This window comes from Lutjanus erythropterus, chromosome 12 (assembly GCF_056507025.1).
Source record: "Lutjanus erythropterus isolate fLutEry1 chromosome 12, fLutEry1.hap2, whole genome shotgun sequence".
In the NCBI taxonomy this organism is placed as follows: domain Eukaryota; kingdom Metazoa; phylum Chordata; class Actinopteri; order Lutjaniformes; family Lutjanidae; genus Lutjanus; species Lutjanus erythropterus.
This window is the reverse complement of record NC_139328.1, coordinates 13756137-13779185: the sequence shown is the minus strand read 5'-3', so window position 1 is coordinate 13779185 and position 23049 is coordinate 13756137.

Genomic DNA, 23049 nt, shown 5'->3' with positions numbered 1-23049 from the left:
GATAGCACTATTGTGTTAGTTAAGGGATATTTGTCTGCATGTCTGACTGTGGCTTCTGTGCACTCTGGAGCAGGAAACCCAGAGCATCCCTTAGACAGTAAATCAGCCTGGGGATTGGGATGCTCCTGTTCAGAGGAGGGCTAACTATGTGGGATGGAGGTTAGGCGGTGAGAGGTAATGCATTGTTTGGCAATCATCCCAGCCCATAGTGAGGCCGGTGCTGGCTGGAAAGCCTGAAAGATGTGTTTGTTGTACAATAAGTTGTAGCACCACTGCCATCTGGGTAAAGACCTTCGGTCAGCGCTGCACAGACGTGTGTGTGGTTCCCTGTGCCAGAAATAATAATAATAAAACAAAGAGGCCCATTCATTCCTCCTCCCCCAAGATGAATTTACCGCAGTAATGATATTAGAGGTTCAGAGAGGATTAGCAAAGTAGCAGACTTTTTTCTTTTAATGTCACTGGCGAGGGCATCCAACATCCTTAAATCCATTTGAAAAGGGACCCGGTGGATAGAAATGAAACATGCATCATATCTTTAACAGCTGCTCCAGCAGAGCTGCCTCCTGTAGAAAGTCAGCCTTCCTGTGGTGTGACATTTGTGTCACCCTTGAAAATGAGAGCAGTGTCTTATCATCTTAACAAATCTATTTGTAAAACTGGAAAAGGAGTTATCCTATACTGAGGTTAAAGGGATAGTTCAGCAGTTCCTGTGTTCTGCGAGGTAAGATGACTGATTTTAGCAATGGAGCCTGTCTTGTTTGGAGACAACAAAGTGGTGAAAAATATTCTAAATACAGCATACACTTAAACTGATATTCAGCGGACCTTTATTTATGTGGCTAACAATTTGCTGCTGACCCTGTGTACCTTCCTACATCCGTACTTCTGCTTCAGATAATCCAAATTACCTCTTTAAGTGAGGAAGTCAGTTTGCACCATTCCATTTTAAAATCTTAATAGATAACTTAAGAAGCATCTCTACATTTATATCCTGAAATAATAAGATTGCGTGTCTTTCATCACTGTCTTCTACAGGTGTGATAAACCATATTCAGTAGATTTCTGTTGTTCATATTATACGTCTGGACTAACACCTCCCTTGCAGAGCGTACCTCTTCACTTCTCTCCCTCCACCCATATCCACATCCTCTTCCGGCTACCGTCTCTGCGAGTGAGAGAAGCATGATATGAAAATGACTATAAACTGCTAAGATCTCAGGTGGTTAAGAGAAAGATTGTGAGTTTTGTTTCCCTCTGGAGTTACATCCTAAATCCCTCCATATTTCTAGTTTACATTCCACCATTTTATTTGAGTGTTCAAATGCTAAGGGCAGAATTTATGCAACAATGGAACAAAAAATAAAGTGTTTATAGGATGTACATTACTTTGTGCTAAAAATATCCCACAATGCAATGACTCACCTTTCCTCCTGTGTTCACAGACATGTAAATTACTGTTATACAACATTTATGCAAAATGCTGATGATTAATAGCCCTGAGTCCATGAAACATACACGGGGCTGCTGTTTCCAACTTCTGTAACTTTGTGTAATCACTTCTTGGGCCTTTATGAAATATGTTCACGAGGTTCAATGTACATATTCTAAAATAAACGACCAACTTCTCCAACATTAAAAGCCACACTATTAAAAGTTTAAATGTTCGTAAGATGCTGTTACTTGTGGTGGCCTATTGACTTGCCACTTGATGGTGACATTTAGCCTGTAATAACCCTGGGCTTATTGTAAATTGTGTTAGTTAAAGGCCATCAAAAAATATTAAATAAACAATGCTATCAGGTGTATTTTTTTTAATTTACTTGCATAGTTAGACATATGGAGTGAGCCACACAAGAAACTGTTGATCAAGGTTACGTCCCAAGGCTATTGTTAATAATTTATGTTAAAGGGTGGGTTCTCTGAAGTTGTACTAGATACCCCTTTCTAATGATACAACCCTTATTAATATTAACAAATGGTAATAAATGATTTACTAGTACTTTACAGAGCAGTAATAAGTAATTATTTAGAACAAATATTGGGTTGCCATGCTGTAGTGGTTGTAGCTCCTCCAGTATGACACTTTTTTGTCAATTATCATGAAGGACCCTTATTGGACAGTTTGATCACTGCAAAGCATGCGGAGGAAAAAAACTTTAACAATTTATTAACACTTAAAAATGCAGACTTGATTAATTAATTAATTATTCTAAGAACCCTTAATTAATGTCTTATCAACATTTATAATTGCAAATTTTTGTACCAGATTACTAGAAGGCGAAAAACTTTGTCAAATTAATTCCTAGAACGGTATTTTATTCAGTGCGTCTTAGGTAGGGATAGTGATTGAGTTAACAAGAGTTATTTTGGACCCAAAAGGACAACAACTGCTAAATTAAATACAAAGTACACTTCCAACTTGACATGATTTTTAACATTTGAGATCTTTTTTTTCATGCAGCATCATCATTGTTGTATTACGTGTCATAAAACAGACCTATGCTGATTCCATGTTGATTCAGAGGCACCACCAAGCCACCTGTCAGCAAACACAGCAATCCATTAAGAGCTACCCAGTGGTGCTGATTGCTTTGCCCCTGACCCCAGCTGCTTGTTTACTCAGGGCATGGTTGCCAGTGGGGGGGCGTTGGGGGTGGAGAGGAATAATTTGAATTCCATGGAGCGGAGTTGTGGTGAGGGGTGCAGGTCCATACTCACACAAACAGCCAGTCAGTCTCTGTGTGATGGGCTAGAGCCAGGCTCCTAACACACCAGCCCACTGCCTGCCTGCCTGCCTGGGTAGAGCGAGGATGTGTTGATACAGCTGGGGTAGGCAGAGGTGCCGAGAAGTCAAGTGACTTGACCGGGGTCAAAGCACCTCGCTCACACACACACACACACACACACACACACACGATCACATGTGCACCTACTCAAACAGATACAATATGTCTTTATCATTTTTCTTTGCAGGGACTGTCTTAAATTTCTCTTCAAGTTTTATTGTCTGCACCGCTTCAGCATGGCTCAGGAATGTGTTTATGAAACACCCTCAGACTGCCTGGTCTTCCTTCCTCCGTGGATTATACCAACTTTTCAACATGGGCACACTTTTAAAGTCTACCTCACGTCTCACCTTTCTTGTTTCTGTAGTTGACTTAATCTTTGCGAGAGCCAAGAACAGCTCAGGAAGGCAAATAGACCACAGAGGAAGCCAATATCCTTCTCACTGCTGGGTCTTTTTAATGTTTTGCTTCAATTGCCGACCAGTAGGAGGTGCATTGCATAGTGAGTCATAGCTTTTACATCAATAAAGTGCATGTTTTCGGCCACGGGTGCCAGTGGAGGACTCAGGCTGTCTGAGAGGCAGGAGTGAAAAAATAAAAAGAGAACCAGCTGTAAGTGCATCCTAGAGAACATGTGAAGGGGACTATAAAGGGAACTTCACCTTATGTCCACTGTGAGAGCTCTTAGTCACATTTTGCTTACTAGGAGGACACTCTAGAGGGCACTTTATCATGTTGTCTTGGACAATGGGCCACTCTAGAGGGCACTTTATCATGTTGTCTTGGACAATTGGCCACTCTAGAGGGCACTTGATCGCATAAAGTGCTCCTCCAGGGGACAAAACGTGACAAAGAGCCATCCAGAATGTCCTTCCAGTGGGGAAAACATGATAAGGTGTGACGAAGAGCCCTCACAGTGGACACAAGGTGAAGTTCCCTTCATAGTCCCCTTCACGTATTCTTCACTGAAAGGGCACTGCAGAGAGCACTTCATGTTTTGCCACTTTTCTCCACTGGAAGGTCACTCTATAAGGAACCAGAGGGCACTTTATCATATTTTGTCTACTGGAAGGGCACTCTAGAGGGAACTTTAGGTATTTTTTTAAAGGGACTTTGTCACATTGGCTGCTAAAGGACCCTTGATCATGTTTTATTGATCACATGGGCATCCAGTGTGCACTTTTTTAATGTTTTTTTGAACATGGGAGCACAAGTGGCTGGTACACAGTTATTTCTTCTTTTTACCTCTAATCTTTTCCTACAGATTTGTTATGGGTTTGAATGAAGAGGTTCATATTCAGCTGTCTTGCTCCTTCTTTTTCTTTCCAGTGGTGCTCTGAAAGAAGGGATAATATTTCAGACAGCTCACAGAGCTCCCCAGCGCCAGCCTGGTTCTGCATCCTGCCCAGGTCTCCATCTCTATCTGTCTGAGGCTGTGTTAGACTGACCACTCTTCGCTGTTCTGACAGGGCAGGAGTGTGTTTCCACCTCATGAGTCAGCCTGCGGAGGCCCAGGTGTTTTTAATCCAAACTCCGAACAGTCCCTGAAGAAGATTGATGAGCCTTGTTATATATGTCCAGACAAATAGTAACTGCACTCAGCCATGCCAGATGACACACACACACACACACACACACACACACACACACACACACACACACACACACACACACACACACACATACATACATACTCTTAATAGGTGTGCTTTTGGGTGAATTACTGAGTGATTGAGTGAGGGAGTGAGTGAAGGGTTGTATGTAAACATGTATCTGCAGGAGCGTGTGTGAGAGGGTGTGTGCCTCCTTGTATAGGTGTCAGTGCAATGTTTCACTCAACTGGAATGAATCAGAGTCCTCTTCTTAGGTCAAATGACTTCATCAAAAATCAAAAAGAAAGAAAGAGAAAAAACAAGACTGAGAGTCGACAGCTATGCTAGCGGCTCTGTCAGGCTGTAGCTCACTTACAGGCACAGCTGAGCTTCAAGCCAATGCTAATGTCAGCATGCTAACATGCTAGAAATGACACCGATGTTAAAGTGGCAAAAATTAATATTTTTATAACATCAATCTGCAGCTCCCTGGAGCGTTAAGGCAAGTTTAATGTTTAACTGTTGGACCTACAACTTAACCGTTTTCAGTAACTCTCAACACTTTGATACAGCAGGCAGGTGTTTTCATACTTAAAAGCTCTGAAATCCCCCGATACACTCCCTGCTTAGTACTGAACTGCAGACAGATGCAGTTAGAAACTGAAAAGTGCATATTGGACTTACATTCATCAGGTGGTCAGATGCATGACTTAAAATGAATAATAGTGCTCTTATATAACAGCTGGATATGTAAACCAGCAACTGTTAAGTTTGCCTATATCAGCTTAAAAGGTGATGTGGCAGTGTTGTGTTTACAACTTGTATTTGATGCCCACATATGGCAAAAAAAAAATCTGTAAGCAGGTAGGCCATATGTTTGCCAGTGGTTCCCAAAGTGTGGGCTGTGGCCCACCGGTGGGCCATAAAGGCCCTGCACGAGGGCCTTGAGAGGTCATGAAAAATCAATAACTAAAACGCTTTTAAGTTTACTTTTTTATAAGTTTGAAATTACCATAAAGTATTTCTAACTGACTAATTAATAAAACAAAGTCATGGATCCAAATTATGTGTTACTCTTCATTTATCTGACCTAGTTGAACAGGTGTTACACCGTATTTGCTGACCTGTCACATCAACACCGGGATGTTTCTTACATCTCATCATTGGTACGATTAGTCTTGTGTGATTAAAGATTTGAGTGAGCACCAGAAGACTTTCAGATTTCAAATTGGGTCATGTCATTTTTAAGTTAGGGAATGGCTGTTCTATGGCATTCGACTAATTAATTAATCATGGGAGATATATCTTTTCTTTCTCCACCTAACAACAATTATTAATTGTCATCAAAAAGTTCTCAAATACAACCAGGAAAGACCTAAGTGATGTCGGTGGAGCCAACCTGGGAGTAGGTGAAACAGCACGATCCTTGATGTGAGATGCTGTGAGAAGCTGTTTATAAATGTTTACAAGCTTGTCTGAGCTGGAGATGCTGTTTGACTGCAGTAACAACAGGACTGTTCTTCTGAAGGGATAGTGGGAGCTGTGCCACTACAATGGCGAAAAAGAAATGGTAAGAAATGAGCTGCACACAGGGTTAAAAGGACCACGCTACCATGTCATGGAGCCCTATTGTCTAATAGTTTTTACTCTTTTTTTTTTTAGCTCGGCTGCTGTTTTTGATCACCTATCCCATCTGTGACACAGCACAACAGACTTTGTATGAGAGGGAAGTGCTGGCACCAGGCGCTGGGCACTGCGGGGCCTCTGGTCTTATCAGCAACCAGGTCATAAGGCAGACTGGCGGGGCACATAGGACACGGTGGGACAGGAGGAGGGAAGGGGGGAGGGAGAGAGGGGACTGTGGGACTGCTCCGTACCCGCCGGTGTGGGTTTGTTCTCCCGGGGGACCCCTGCTGTGCTGGACAGGCATGCAGAGGGCAGATAACCACGCTGGAGGATGAATAGATGTGAGAACAAAATGAAGGGAGAATAACAACACAGGGCAGTCATATGTACCCAACATGGTGAAAACAAAAGGTTTGCTCATTGTTATTTAGCCTTTACCAGTTGTGTTTTTGACGGTGACGCCTTGTTCAAAACATGTCCATCAACTCTTCTGTATTTGAAAGCTGATATCACATTTCTCTCAAAACAAAAAAAAAGTAATATAAAGAAATCTATAAACATTTATAAACTTAAACTCCATTTTTGCAGAAAAAAAATGCACTTGCGAGTTTGTGTGTACATTGCTTACTCTTGTGTGTTTGTGGCGTACATATTTCACTGGCACAACCTGGTTCTCTTCTGGTCTCACTCTTTATTTTCCAGCCTTTTCTGCGAGTGCCTGCAATTCCTCAGGTTGCTGCTGCAGTGGAGGACAGGCCCACAGGGAGCCACCACTGTAACGCTAAACTGAGCCGTTTACCACCGTGTCTCTGGTGCCAGCAGGCCTGCCTCGCTGAAAAACACACTCTCGGAGATATCCTTTCCAGAGTTCGGCTCACTGCGCTGCTTAAATGCACCAGCCACCTTATTCAATTAGAGCTTCGTTAGAGGCCATTTGAGCGGCAATTAGCTTGATTGTCTGAATGGTGATTTATGGAGGTGAAAGTAGATTTTTCCCTCTGCTTGCTCTCCTGCATGTCTGGTGCATATCTGCAGTCATTTGGTGGATGATTTACATTCAGAGCCGTGACAAGCAGGTGTGGAAATTAAGTGACGTGGAGAGTGGAGAGGAAGGGAATGAGGGAAAGTCGATGGAAATTATGGAAAAAGAGAGACTGTAGAAAAAAAAGACATTGGTGAGAGCAAAGAATGCAGGCAATGATTGGGACAGTGAGATATCTACATTTTTTACATAAAAGCATACATAAAAACCCTTTTTGAAGAAAGGGTTTGTCATGGACTATCTATTGAGAACCTCTTACACCCAAGTTCTTCAAAGATTGTTGAAGATAAAACCCGTGGAATATAAAAAGCTTCTCTCTAGAACCCCTAGAGGGTTTTCTAGATAAAACCCCTGGAAGATAAAAAAGGTTCTCTGTTGAACCTCGCTGAATGGGTTCTAGATAAAAATTTGCATTATAAAAAAGGTCTTGTTGGCCCCCCCGTGTGGGTTCTAGAGAGGACCCTTGGGATATAAAAGGTTCACTGTAAAACCCCCTGAGTGGGTTCTAGATTAAACCATTGAAAAATAAAATGGTTCTTAGTAGAACTTAATGTGTGGGTTCTAGATAATACCACTGGAATATTGAAAAATCCTCTGTAGAATCACATGATTGTATTTTTGATAAAACCCTTGAAATATAAAAGATAAAATCCTTGCAATATAAAAACGTAAGAAGGTGGCTAGTGGGTGGAACCATTAGACCATAGAACTGCTCTCCCCTTTTTGTTGGTTTTAAGATAGAACTGTCTGAACGGGTTCCAAGTGGAACCTTTATAAGACCTAAGGGTTCTCCTATGGGGACCGCATGATCTAATTAGCACGTTTATTTCTAAGAAAAAGACAAACAAAAAGCAGAAGTCCGCACTGATCTGAGGGTGAGCTCAGTGGTAAAATGAGAATAAGAGAGACGGTCCGAGTGAGCGGATAGAGCGGAAGGGAAAGTGTTAATAAGCGCTGATCCTGGCTCTCTTCGATGACCGGCTGGAGGAGCTCGTCTCTGTGGGATTGGAGCAGAGGGGCCGGAGCACCACAGCTTCCTCCTCAGGATGTCAGTAAGGAAGGGCCACGCCATGTTTGTCTGGGCTGCTGCCTACTTCTTATCACAATCGCTCTCTCTCTTCCTTTTCTCCCCTCTCCTTCAATATCATACTATATCTCTGTGTTTTATATCTGTCCAAAATCTTGAAACAATGTTATTTCTCTTCAGAGAGAGGCCGAAGAGTTGCAAAGGGGCACATAATGATTTTTTTTTTTTTTGCAAGGTTCAGAAAAAGCTAGAAAGTACCTCCTTAAATAAAAAAAATACTTTTTTAATCAAATTTCATCAAACTTCCAGAATTGTGAATAAGCTTTCTGGCTCACAGTTTGATGTAGATACCAATCCATCCTGCGAGATGTTTTTGTGTAGACTGATGGTTGTGTTTAACATGTTGTAAATCAGTCCCTCCAGAAGGTTATGATCTACTGTTCGTCTCAGAGTTTTTACAGGTCCATGAAAGTGGCTTTCATGTAACAAGATGTTTGAAGTACAGATGTCTGCAGGAACTGGGTGATGAATGAGTGAGAGTCGCTGCTCAGCGACAGACAGTTGGACCTCTCTGAGTTGGAGGTGAGAGGTACCTGCTGGGCTGGGTAGTCAATTCAAACTGAACATCTTGTGACAATATTTTACTTGTGTTTATAATTTTCAAAGTGAGAAATAAATGCATTTAGGCTGAGTTAACAGGCCATCTCATTGTTTTTATTTCCCCTCATCAGGAAATATAGAACAGTTAGAACGCTCATTTTTTCCCTCTAATCAGTAAAACAATATATACGTTTTAAATGCTTATAAAAGGTGTGCTGCATGAATCTTAAATTTGCAGAATTTTGTCCATAGTCTTTTATCTTCTAGGGAACCCAAATGAAATCTCCTGTGACCGAGTCTCTGAGAATGACTGAGCTAAACCAACCTTTCAAAAAAAAGGTCTTATCATCAATAATGTGAGTTCCACATTTTCAGCACTTTAATAAATATGAATCAAGTCTGTTATTAAAGTGTAAACCATACGTACATATCTTACAGATTTATACCATGGTTTTTTGTTTTTTTTTAAGTTTAATATACAGTACTTTACACTAACACTTGACTATAACATGAAATACATTAGGATGTCCAGAAAACAGTGAAGGAATAAACTACAATTAAACACTTATTTTTTGTATAAACAATTAACAAGAATACGAATCGGAAAAATTAATAATAAATTTCTTATTAATTTAGCTTCCCTAAGGCCATTTTTGGAGCATGTTACTTTTAAAACTTACATGTAAATAAACATGAAGTAACAAGTTGCAAATACTGTAACTAAACCTACAAATAACTAAAAACAATCAACCGACCCTAACCATTGTTATAATTAGTGTCAAGTTCAGAATCCATGCATGTTTTCTATCACTATAAATTTTAAGTCGCCAAACTATCAAAGTTTTCATTTTGTGTGATCAGGATACTGTAATTCTGTCCCAGTCTTTAAGCAATGCTGCTGATATATGACCTTCTGACACCTGTGTTAAACTGAGTTGTGCACCGCTGCGGAGGCCTGTGTCAATCTGGGAAACAATCCAGTCAAGTGCAGTCAAGTGGCAGATGTGTCACTTTGGTAATCACCCGGTAATGAATCACCCGGATTCAACAGAACAGCACCACCCTCCAGTAAGGAGAGGAAAACCAAGAACAAACCATGATGCCATACAATGCAAAATCCCTCATAAATACTATGTTATTCCAGGTCTCCTAAGGTCAGCAGAGAGCAGCATGGATAATATCCCCGTTTCATTAACAGAAACAAAACCCAAGCACTTAAAAAGGAGGGGATTTTGTACTCTCAGATAAGCTTAACTTGAACTCATGTAATATAATTTCCCCTGAATGCTACGAATCATCTGATAAAAACACAACAGTCATGGCAAATATAATCCTCAGACCTCACATGTACCCAGACCATGTCTGGCACACCTCCTCTATGCCTCCTCCTGGTCTCTTTATCAGTCGGCAAACAAGTGAAAACGAGCGTCTGCCCCTCGTTCTATGGAATTCCAGCCATTCCCCCTGCGTCCCATTTTCCTGCCTGCTAATGTAATCGGAGGGAAACAGAGTCAGCTTCCCAACGCCACAACCTCCAGATAAGACCCATTTATCACATGTCGTTCCTCTGCGGCTTGCTGCGCTCGGCTTGACCAGATTGAGGCCCAGACCCTGTCAAATCACGGAACCTGTCTCTAGAGAAATAGGGTGTATTGGTGTCTGGCTGAGGTCTGGGTTTTGGCTCATAAGAAATGGAAGGAATGATAGTGAGACGTATCTCAGTCAGGAGCTCAACTTTTAGTTTGAAAATGTTAAAGTAAAATTCTGCTGGCACGTTTGATGTTTGCGGGTCATTTAGTGACACACAGGAAATCGATGTAGAGAGAGTATCGAGGTGGCGTTCAGCTCATGTGAGCTTGAGGGAAAGAGTGAGAAACATTTCAGTAACATGGTTTTAGAAAATGTCAATCTATGTAGCATTTACATCGTTGACACATTTAGCAGGAGAAATCTGTTTTCCTCAGACTTAAAATAACTAATTTATATAGATTAGGGTTCCAAAAGTGTTCTTCCTGAAGGGCTGAGGTTCTACCCAGAACCATATGCTTCAGAAGAACTTTTTTGAGGAAAGGGTTTGTCAAGGCTTCTTTGTAAGACTAAGGGTTCCATAAAAACCCTCTTTGTATCGAAATAACATCTTTTTGGAAGAAAGAATCTTTGCACCATAACATAAAAGGGTTCTTGGTACAGCTCCCTGGGTGGGTTCTAAATGGAACATAAAAAGGTTGTAATTAGAACAATGAACAAAGAAAGGTTTTGTCAAGGGTTCTTTGTATGACTAAGGGTTTCATTAAGGACCCTTTTTATCCATGAATGCTTTTTGGAAGAAGGAGTTCTTCAAGGGTTGTTGAAATCCTGTTGAACTCTTTCCTCAAGCATTCATCAAGGGTTCTTTGTTCCATAATATAAAAAGGTTCTGGATTGGACCTCCACAGAGGGTTCTGGGTGGAACCATTACACCATAGAAGGGTTCACTGTAGAACCTCTCATAGGCAGTTCTGGTTGAATCTTTTCACAGGTGGTCTAGGTATAACCCTTCATGTTGGGTTCTGGGCAGAACTCTCTGAAAGGGTGCAGAGTAGAACCTTTTTAAAAGGTTGCACCAGGAACCAGAAAAGGTTCTCCCATGGGGACAAACTAGAACCACAACATGGTTCTAGTTAGCGCCTTTCTTTCTCGTAGTGTACATTAGTATAGGTTTGTTTAGCGTGTGGACATTAAGTAAGTGCTCTGTGAAAGGAGCAGTGTCTCAGCTTTAATCTCATCGGAGCTGCATGCTGATCACCAGTGATGGGGTTTTCCTGTGAATTTGTCACATTTGTCAGGGGAAAACATGATGAAATTTGCTTCAGGATCAATCTGTCCTCTCCACTCCCCGATGTTATGGCAAAGAGCCAGAAGTCTCCCACTCAGCGGCACGTAAACAGTCGCACATTGCATGGCAGGGTCAAAAACAGGAGGTTTCGGTCAGAGTTGTCTGTGCCTGTTTTTTAGCACGCCTGATTGAATCAAACAAGGTTCAGTGTCGTTAAATGTTGTGGCAAGCCCTAATCCTCTCACCTCTCTGCTTCCAAGACAGGAGAGCTTTAGTCTGCTCGCTGTCTGTAAAGGCGGACTACATTAGTGCCGGTCTTGGCTGAAAAGACTGCTTGTGTTTCAGGAGGTAGGCCTGGGTCTTTTTCCTCGATGCATGGAAATTCTTAAAACACTGGCACGACTTCAGGAAAACATTACCTGTGGCAGTGTTTGTGGTGAAGAGGGCACTGTGTGCCAGCCTTCAGTGGCCGCTTGGCCTGCAGGGAAGCCTGACAGAGTTACCTACTTAGGCTTTCCATGTGCGCCCACACCAGGCGCACTACTTGGCCAGCAGGAGATCCAAATTGCCTGTGGCGGTTCTGCTGGAAATAGAACCTACAGTGCTGCAGTCTTCTGAAATGCCTGTCATGTCTACAAAGACCAGAACTCAACCCCTGGATGGAATAATAACCACACATGTGACACTAAACATGTCAATCATCAGGGTCTGTGACTTCAGCATGATTTTTGGGATTGTGTGTGCCAGACAGGATACAGCCTCAACTGCAGTCACAAGGTTCAGCTAAAGTCTGTTCATGAGTGAGGTTGAATTTTCAACAAAAATTACAATCAAGTACAATTTAGGCTTTTTTTTTGTATCTCTTGCCATTGGTTTAATCAGTTATGATAACACTGTACTCTGTACACTGTACTATATTATTTAATTCAATCAACAAACACAGCTGGTTAGATGATAAGACTTGAAAACAACCTAGCTATATAAACTATCTAAACTTATACTAACTTAAACTCATTGCTATTATCTAATCACTTTGAGTTAAAACCAAAGTGAACACATCTGAGGTGACTAATAATCCTTGAATGAACAAGAAAACTGTGGAACAACTACAATCAAAGTTGAACTAAGTCGATCTGTTTATAACTGTTGGCTTTGTTTATAACATGTAAGCAATTAATGACAGAGTGATGTTCCCTTCTTTACTCAAGATTGTCATTCTCATTTATCACAAGGTGCAGGAAAGACACTGTTTACCTGTTTATAACAGACTAATCGTTCACACACACATTTTAACAGATCAAAGTCAAAATGATACTTCTCATGTCCATGAGGGTCCACTAGGGTCGATGAAACATACATTTTATCATGAGAAGAAGAATCTGTAGGCACAGACTTTGTCTGTGGCTTGCCTGCGAGGCCACTACACTACAACAAGCTATGCAGTAACATCTGCATCTGTGTGGAATGCATCCTCCAAGCGAAATAGTATTTAAACAACACTAATACACATCTGTGGTGTCCGCAGCTGTCTGTGTATGCATTTATTTTGCAGTACATTCAGGCCTTGAGTCTCCTCAGTAAATCCAGTTGTCATTCCCAACATCCTGGCTGTTTTAACAGTGCTGCCATTGTTGCTCACCTAACCTTAGTGCATTGTTGCCACCTCTAGAGGATTGTAGTCCATAGATCTTTTACCATTTTTCCCTCCAAGACCAGGTAACAACTGTTAACTTTGCTGACAGAGATGCAATGTTATTGAAACACTGCTTATTGGTGCCACAGGCACAGTCTGAAGAGATATTTCTGGCTGGCAGAGGATCAATCAAGAGGATAGAATATATGATTCCACAGATGCATGTCAGTCGTTGAATGAACATTACATTTGTACAGTTTAAGGTAATTTATCTTTCACATCTCTTCGTCTTTCATGATATCATTTATGTTTTTATTTGTTGACTTTTTTTTTTTTTTTTTTTTACAATTCGTCTTGTTTTTGTCATAAAAAGTAAATGGTGGTCAACAAATATATTATTTTATGTTGATGAAATGAACACTGCTCAGGTAATCTGCTTTAAAGATTTCATCATTAGGTGACCTAACTAAGAGGGAGTTCATTGAGAAAATGGAAGTTTTAGCCACGACGAGTAGTGCAACGTGCAAAAAGGCTGCAGTACAGAAAACCCTAAGTGTAATGAACTGAGGTGTGTTTTAGTGCTTATGATCTTTTTCAGTTGTAAAAGAAAGACTATCATGTCTCCTTGAAGCTGGGGTAGGCAGTTCTAGATGAGGACAGTTGATTATTAAATTTAATTCCCAGGTTGTCAAACACCCATGTTTTTTGGATGGAGGCTTGGTCCGAACCACCTGTGTTAAAGACTCTTGCTAGCTCTGATTGATTGCTTTTGTTTGTGGATTCATGCAAATGCTTTTAAGAGCACTAGGAGGAACAGTTTCAGCAAATATGACATGTTGTTGATGTTGATGTTTTTGTAAAAAGTTACCTACTGACCCTTTAAAGTGCAAAAACTACACAAATTCTGATTACAATATAGTAGCATCGGCTATGCTGCAGACCAACATGCTGCTGTGATGTTTAAGGCCAAAGACCCACCCTGTCTTAGCCTAACTGTCTGGGTCATCTTCAAGACAGTAGAAGGGTGGAGGCAACAGAGGACTATCTGTCTGATGACTTAAACAGTGATTTGGCTCTGCAGTTAAGGGAGTGTCCATATACTCAATCACTACTGACCACCTGACCCCCCCATCCCCCCCGTCCCCCCCTCCACCTTCCACTGTCTGGCTGTCCGGCCCTGCTGGCAGCAGAATGCAGGATATTCTCAGCAGGAGATTCGCTGTTCTATTCACAGATTTCTGCTCCTCTGTAATTACATCCCCTCTACACACATCACACACAGTTTGGTTTATGATGAAAAAGATTTTTAAATTCTGTCACTATAGCATGTGGCGGTACAAAAGAGAAGAGTGTCAGTGTGACATGCCGCAGTAGCCTGATGAGGCCTGGCCTGTGGTATCCGGGTGGAGTACGGTGGCAAGTTGTGGATGGAAAGGTCTGTGTTCAATCTCAGAGACAGAGGGAATAAAAGCGAGTGGTGGAGAAGAGGGAGGGAGGTAGAAGTTAGAGAGGCCAGGGAGGTGAGGGAGCGCAGCTGACAGGAGCTTCCTCTGGGTCCGGTGCCTGTTTTCCAAAGGAAGTGCAGGAGGCCTAATCTGTGGCCCCCAGAGGAGGGGGACCTGGTGGCCCCCGCTTATTGTCCATTTTATCATCTCATGCTTTTGATGGGCCTTTCTCCATATGGATGGGGACTTATCATGAAAAAGAGACACAGGAGACAGCCAGGAAGCCTGCACGTGTCATCAAAATGGATTATTTCTTAAGAGATGCAAGAAAATAATTTGACACGACCACAATCCAGGCTGCAAATATGCATCTGAGTGCACACAAGCTTAAGTACAAATTAACTGCATATTTACTGTAGTTAACACAACAGATTCTTGTCAAGATTAGTGATGTAATCCTCACCAGAAGCTACGACTGCGCACACTTTTTCCCCATCTTGTGTGGCGTCTGAGAGGAAAAGTCAATCAGGGAAAACACTGTGGCTTGTGGGGTCAGGAAGTTGATGCAACCACTAGAGCCACAGTTTGTCAGGCTGTCACTTCATAATGAAAAGCTGAGGAAGTCATGCACGCGCGCACACACACACACACACACACACACACGATTATCCACCAGATTCACATTATCAAATGCAGGATAAACACAGAAAGGTAAACAGCAGTGAATCCTTCCACTCATTTCTGTTCTTCTTCACACTCCTTTATCTTCCTGTATACAGAGCTGGCAAAAGTACACACACTTTTTACTCAAGTAGAAGTACAGATACTTGTGTATAAAAACAGTAGAAGTACTAATTCAACTTATTTACTCAAGTTAAGGCGTAGGCTATGAAATGTAATTAAAGTATAAGTGTCCCTACCAGCTGTCTCTGTGCAAAGCTAACTGAACCTCACCTTTCGAGTCTCCATCTCTGTCTGTCTTTTAGGATGTTTATGTTTTGACAAGTCTCTTAGTGGTTTTCTACTTGTTATGTCTTTTTTGTCTCATGTTGTTTTCTTCTTCTTACATCTTTTAGGCCATTTTTGTCTTGTTACGTCTCATGTCATTTTTGTCATGTTGATTTCGTTGGTAAGTCTTGTTACATCTTGTTATATCACTTTCATCATCTTACATAATTTTGTTTCTTGTGACATCTTTTAAGATGTTTTCATCTTGTTTTGTCATTTTTGTCTTATCTTTTTGTCTTATGTCTTGTTACACTGATTTCATTTTTTATTTTTGTCTTGTTCATCTTTTCTCTGTCATTGTCCCATCCATTTAAGTTGCAATCAGTCTTGATGTTGGGAAGGTGGAACTTAATGATGCAAAATAAAAATAATCAATAACTCCCCTCAGATGAATTAAATTGCTTTGAAAAAGTGAGTATAAAGTACAGATATTTTGTGTTTAAATGTAAGGATTAAAAGTATAAAGTTGTCAGAAAAATAAATACTCAAGTAAAGTAGAGATGCATGAAAGCGCTATTTAAGTACAGTAATTAAGTATTTATACATAGTTCCTTCCCACCTCTGCCTGGATATGAGACATTTGCTTTTATAAGACAGATATTAACGAGGTAGACTGTGTCTTTAGCCGCCTTTGACCACAATTAATACGTGCACTGTGAGGCATTGCATCAGATTCCCTACATCCTTCCACTCCTCCTACTCCTCGTGCTATTTTGGAGCTGTTAGACGCCCTCCCCCCTTTGTTCCCACTGATTAGGGGGTCTGGTGCAGGGAGTGGGCCCTGCAGCAGGGATGTCCGATGACCGGGACCCTTCCTCTGAGGGTTGCCAAGATACTCAGGTGTTTGCATAGACACACAGATATACATTTCCTCCTCCTTGCATCCCCCCACCTGCAACTGTAGTCACATTCTGCTGCTGGAGCTATTATTGTCATCATCATCGCCATCATGACTATTATGACTAATGTTAACCTAACCACCATCTGTTGGGTGCTGTCACCACTACAGCACTGGCTTGGCTGGAAGTCCGCTCCATTTGTTTTCAAGCTCTTCCCAAAGAAATGATGGGTGATTTTTAAGGAATGAAAAGACAACTGTTCCTTCTATTACTCAACACTGAAAGCAGAAGCTGTGTGGATAGATTTTAGTAGACCGTCACACAACAGCGGGCTATATATTTGTTGTCGCTGACTTACCTCTCATTGCGCAGCACAGGTCATCTACAGTGCAATGCTTTTCCATTTCTGTGGGTACTGTAGATGTTCCTGTAATCATCGTTATCGTTTGTGAGTGGACTCAACCAAGGCTTCGTGGCAACTGCTTCAGCCTGAGCAGTAAACATCCCGCCATACATCACCCTGTTTGGCCTTCCCATTCTTGACTTGTTTCTACCTCCCACAGTGATGACGAAGGCTGGACTATGGGGAGGACTTTTGCTGTCACTACCTTATTGTTAAGCCTTAACAAATGAGGACTTTCTGTTGTAGTTAAAGGTGAAATACTGCTGCGCATGTTGCAGCTCTAGTCTCCCTCACTGCTCAGCTATGCAGTCATATGTAAAACAACGATGTATAACAACATGTTCACAGTCAAGAAGAAACAGGAAAAAAAGCAATGAAAAACTATTTATTAAGTTGGTCATCAAGTTCAGTTTTTGTGTTGTTATAAAACCAAAAACAGAATCAAAAGTGAAAGAAGCTTCAAAAGTTAGCATGTCTGGCTAACTCTCTACTCGCTACTTACCTGCAGCCTTTCCTGATTTTCAAATACAAGTGGCATGTCACTATGTAAATATACTATTTTGTGGATTACATTATAAAAGTGCCTGTTCAGGACTGGAACCTCCACCCAAGATGCTTGTATATCAAAGTTTGGGGTAACAACAGTGACTATGTCCTTTCCTTTAGCCTATATGTTTTGTGGAAACTGTGCCAGATAGCATTACATTAGCCTCACTCATTGGTTGTTCCTCAACCTGAAAAAGTGAAGCATACTGTTTGAAAATACAATCACCGATTCATAAATCTAACCACATTCAAAGCTAATGTTAGCACCAATGTCATTTTATTATATTGTATATTTATAATCTTGTAGCAATAGCTCAAGTAATTTTAAAACTAATCAACAGACACATTAGAAACTAAGCTGGACATAGAGTTCAACCAACCAGTCCAACCAACTCAAAGAGTTTTAGTTTTAGCATTAACTTACACTAGCTTGCTGCGGCTAATAAAATCTAGTAGCAACAATTTAGACGAGATTTTACATGACAAAGTCAACACTTGTTGGCTCGAAAGAGGAAACCTGTTTCAGTTTACTTTTGTTTGAATCCCAGCTCAGGCAGGTCCTTTCTGTGTGGAGTGTGCATGTTCTCCACAAGTTAACGTGGATTTCTGTCGGGTACTTCCACCACCTGACCCCACCATCAAAAACATGTATGTTAGACACTCCCTTAAGCCTGGATTACACTTCCAAACAGATGCAGAAACAATTTCTGTTCATGTACTTTCTGGAGTCTGCTTGGAGGATGCGTTACGCACGTGTGCTGTAGATTGGCATCTACAGGATCAGTGTAGTGGCTGTGTGAACAAGTCTGCAAGGTCACAACAATTTGGTGGTATGTGGATGGCCACACAGATCCTACTTGTTCACCTGCTGCTGATGAAATTTCCATCCCACAGACTCAGACCCTTGTGGACCCTCGTGGACGAGTTAAGTGTAATACCAACTTTTGAACTGGAGTTGGCCCCCGGGTGCTGCACTGCTCCTAATAATTAAATGCAGAGAAATTATTTCACATTATATGTTGTACTTGTATGACTGTATATAACAAATAAAGTTGATTAAACTGCTTTATGTGAAAATTAAGACTCTTAGCAAACGGCCCACTTTGTTTACAAGCTTTGTTCTCAGTCCAAGCCTAAAAGCACCCTCAAGGCCCCTCACAATCTACCCCTGTAGCACCATAACTGTCTCCCCCTTTCTCTCCCCTTCTATCTCTGTCTCTCATGCACATGCATTCCTGCAATCAATGTCAAGCCTTTTCTCGCTCTCTGTAGCTATGCATCAGGCAGAATAGAGAGCTGACCTCAGCCCTTTTCAAAAGGAGCCTCTAATCCAGCCTTCTTAACTCGATTACAGAGTGTCAGAGGGATCAGAGAGTCCCTCTCACCTGTCATCCATCACAACGACGAGACACAACTCTGAGCTGTGGATTCCTGCCTGCCACCAGAAGGAGACAGCAGATGAGAGAGAGACATTAAAGGGAGCGTTAAGTAGTGTTTCATACCTCTCTACATGAGTGAGCAATCACAAATGTTTAACCTGTACAGTGTTTGTCTGGTTTATTGGTCCGTTAGTGCATTTCTGTGTTGATTTTTCTACAGTCCAACACAAATAATGTTTGACACACAGTAACTACCAAAAAATTAGTAAATCAGGAATCAATAATTGATCCCTGAATAACTCTAAATAGAAGACAATACTTTTTTTTTTTTTTTTTTATCTCAGGCTACTTGCAAAGAGATTTCAAGATATCATGTTAATGAAGCATAGATATGTGTGAATCTATACTGACCAATTCCTTAAAGATCTTTTCCTGATCTCACAATCAGCTGTTGAATCACACACACACCTAAGCATCACAGATTTATTACTTATTACTCAACGACATGCAGTGGAAAGCAGATCCATAGTCAGGCAATCCTCATTGCCATGGAAACAAAGTTAAACAAATAGGTAACATTGTGAAACCAGCGCAGTTTAGTCAGGATTAGGCAACAAAACTAATTGTTTAGGTTTAGGAGAAGATCATGGTCTGGGCTAAAACAAGCAAACTACGTTTTACATGAGTGAAGCAAGTCACATGACACATGTAACTTAAAACTTTAAATAGTGTTTATTTGTGGTCAGCTTTTAGACACAATCCACCCCGCCAACTCCATATGCAAACTTTTTTGCTCTTTATGCTACGTCACCTGACTTTCACAGAAGTTAATGGGAAGGACTGGCATATCACCTGCACACAAACTTGGCCTACTGGTGTATGCAGAAAATCCGCAATTTCACACTCGAGTCATTCGCACACAGAATGAAGAGAATGGGCTGTATCATTACATAGATATTAGTCACTCTCCGCAACACTCACACTTCGTCTGGCTCCACACATGATCATTCTGCTATTGGGGAAAAAATGCTCTGCTTGGTTTATATATGTCTTTAAACCAATGACAGTTATCTTGGACAGGATACAATGATGGTAGCTGCAAACCCTGGTGTTAAAATGGCTATGTCTGAGTCAGAGAAAGTGACTGTTTTAATGTGTGGGTTGTTTGCTTGGAGGTTGTTTCCTGTATGGATGGGGACTTTCAAACAGAAGACAGCAGATGAGGCACTCAGTAGCAGACTCATACTCAGATACCCAGAGTCTATATCCTGTGAGTCAGACTACTGAGCAACTAACTAGCACCAATTACAATCAACACTACTCAAAATATTATGTACCTTATTGTAAGGTGTTACTAGTTAATCTTAATTAAACTTGCATAGCATGCAAGAAACATTTAATTTTACTTTTCCCTGCAATTTTTTGTTTTCAGGGATAAATTTGTTTGTCCTGAAACAAGGCAGGGTAAACTACTGTGCATTAGATTAAAATGCCATTGAAAACAGCCTAAATGCATTGATTTCTGTCAGAAATAGTTAGGAGAACCTCAACCACTGGCTGTTGGTTGTTATTTTGTTTGCATAAAACATTATTTGGTTAAAAAAAATTTGAAGAGTCCTCTGTGTACCACTAGAGGGAGTTTGAGTTTCACCACTGGTTCTCTTACTATGTTTTGGGAATCTAGGAATTAGTCAGTTGTGCAGTATATGAGTGTGTAACTTTATGTGATGTTAAGAAGACTGAACAGTGTACTGTGCCCCTGCAGGGTGGGGACTCCCCGTTGAGACATTTCAGACATCGTCTCATGCCTTAATGGGTGGTTGTTTTTCCTTGCGGACTTGTAGAAGAGAAATGACCACCACTGGAGGCAGTGATGATGCCAATATTTCACCCTTGTTAACTCTCCCTCTCTTTCTCTTCCTTTCACTGGCTCTCTGGGCTGGCATGTTGTGTGAAGGCAGGAAGGAGCGGGATCCACCGGTGGCTCATTAAAAGCCATTAGGGAGCAGCACACAGACAGGATGCGGGCAGTGAATAGAGGAAAGCAGGGCAGGGCTGAGGACACTGTTACTCTCTCAACTCCCCCTCCACCTCCACCTCCATCACACACACACACACTCACACATTGTTATCTTCTCCACACAGCACTTCCTATGGCCCCACGCATATTCCAACGAGCCACTGCGCTCAGCTTTGCCAGCTCATGTCTCACACCCCTCTGACCTGCGTTTGTGACGAACAGGGCCGACGATAACACGTTCCTAACTCCGCTGCTTTCACTATCTCTCTGTCTGACACCTTATCTCTCGCTCGCTCGCTTTGTTTGTACATCTCTTTGCCCTTTCTCACCTCGGGCTCTACGTCTCTTTTGATAGTTGTCATCCTTTTGGCACAATGCGTACAGTGATGGACCGGAAAAGCCTCTATAAAAGCAAAGCAAGCTCCAGTACACAGCCTGGCGTACTGTCTGGGGCCTGTGGGTCACAAAGTTATTTAAAAAAGAATAAAAAGGCTGGGATCATGGCCCTGTGGCGTCAAACAGAAGCTCCACCTGATTGTGACCTGGGGCCAGGGAGGGTAGAGACAGGCTATAGCACTGAATGGGTGAGATGAATAAACCTGGTATACATATGATGCTTTAGTTAGGACTGTTCCAGTGTTCAGTCAATCAAACAACAATCAAAACTGATTCAAATACACCTACATTCTGCTGATGAGATCAGGTCCCTACTAGTAGTCATGGCCAAAAAAACGAAATCGCGGATACAAGCGTCCAAAATGGGTTTTCTCAGGAGGGTGACTGGGATCTCCCTTAAGGATAGGGTGAGAAGCTCAGTCATCTGTGAGGGACTTGGAGTAGAGCCGCTGCTCATTTGCGTAGAAAGGAGCCAGTTGAGGTGGTTGGGGATGCCACCTGGTTGCCCCCCTAGGGAGGTTTCCAGGCACGTCAAGCTGGGATGAGGCCTTGGGGAAGACCTAGGACTAGATGGAGGGATTATATCTCCACCTGGCAATGGGAATGCCTCGGGATCCCCCCGTCAGAGCTGGTCAATGTAGCCAGGGAAAAGGATGTCTGGGGTCCCCTGCTGGACCTGACCCGACTTCGGATAAGCAGCTGAAGATGACATTTTACATGTCATAAATAATGTTTGGAGGGAATCTAACTTCAACTGTTGCTTTTTTTGGTTTCAAATACTTAATGAAACAGAGAAGTGGTTTTCAAACTGGGGTCTGGGGATCAGCAGGGGTCCCTGAAGAGGTTGTAAGGGTTCCCAGCAAAAAGAGTAACAGATTATTTTAACTCTTATAATTTTTTGTAGAAGTTGAAATAACTAAGGAAGAACTATGGCTGGCCCTATTGATTTATTGTAATTTATAGTGATCCTAGTTTGATCATTGATTTTGTTATCTTCAAATCTGGAAAAAACAAACAAACAAACAAAACGACAAAAAAAAAAAAAAAAAAGTGAGATTCCTTCTTTCTTCTCTCAAGTTGGGGGTCCATGGTATAATGTGCATCTACTATGGTTGTCCTTGACATGAAAAAAGTTTGGGAAGCCCTGATATAGAGAAATACTTAAGATATGAAACCAAGAATGGGGGTGCTTTTACAGAACAAATACAATTATATTGTTACAGGGCAAGAGAGTGTATTTTGTCAAATCCTCACAACTTCTCCTGGATTTCAAGGTGCACTCCTCAAAGTGTGCCTCAGACATTGTCGTCAGGCATTTGCATTGTGACATTATGAGGTTGCTCTCCCCTGAGAAAATACCCTGCTGAGTATATGTTAGCCAGCTAACCAGCAAGCTAGCTAAGACTCATTCATGTGGTAGCATAACATAAGGCAAAACTGCAACTTGATGCATACATGACAACTTGTCCATTGCTTGGAAGCATATGAGGAGAATTTTCTCATCTGTCATCCATCAGAAATGAAGAAAAGTTGCCAAGTTGAAATACTTGCTTCTAATACAGCAAGACTACAGCTACGGTGTCCTCCTTGTATTATTTTGGCCGAAAACTTGTGTTATTGTTTGCCCATTTCATGTTAATTAGAGTTTGAATTAATGCTGAATGTTTGCCGAATGAGTAAGTATCTGCTTACGAGTTGTAACAAATCAATAAAAAACTTTTAGGAGTAGATGTTTATAACTAAAACTAAACTGAGTAATTACAAAAACAAAAACAGTGCAAATTACAATGCTGTGCTCGTCTTGCACTCCTGCAGTGTTCCTGCAGCCTGCTTGAGCTTCCTCAAATCTGGGGAGGAGGGGGGTGTGGGAAACAACTTGCTTCTGTACG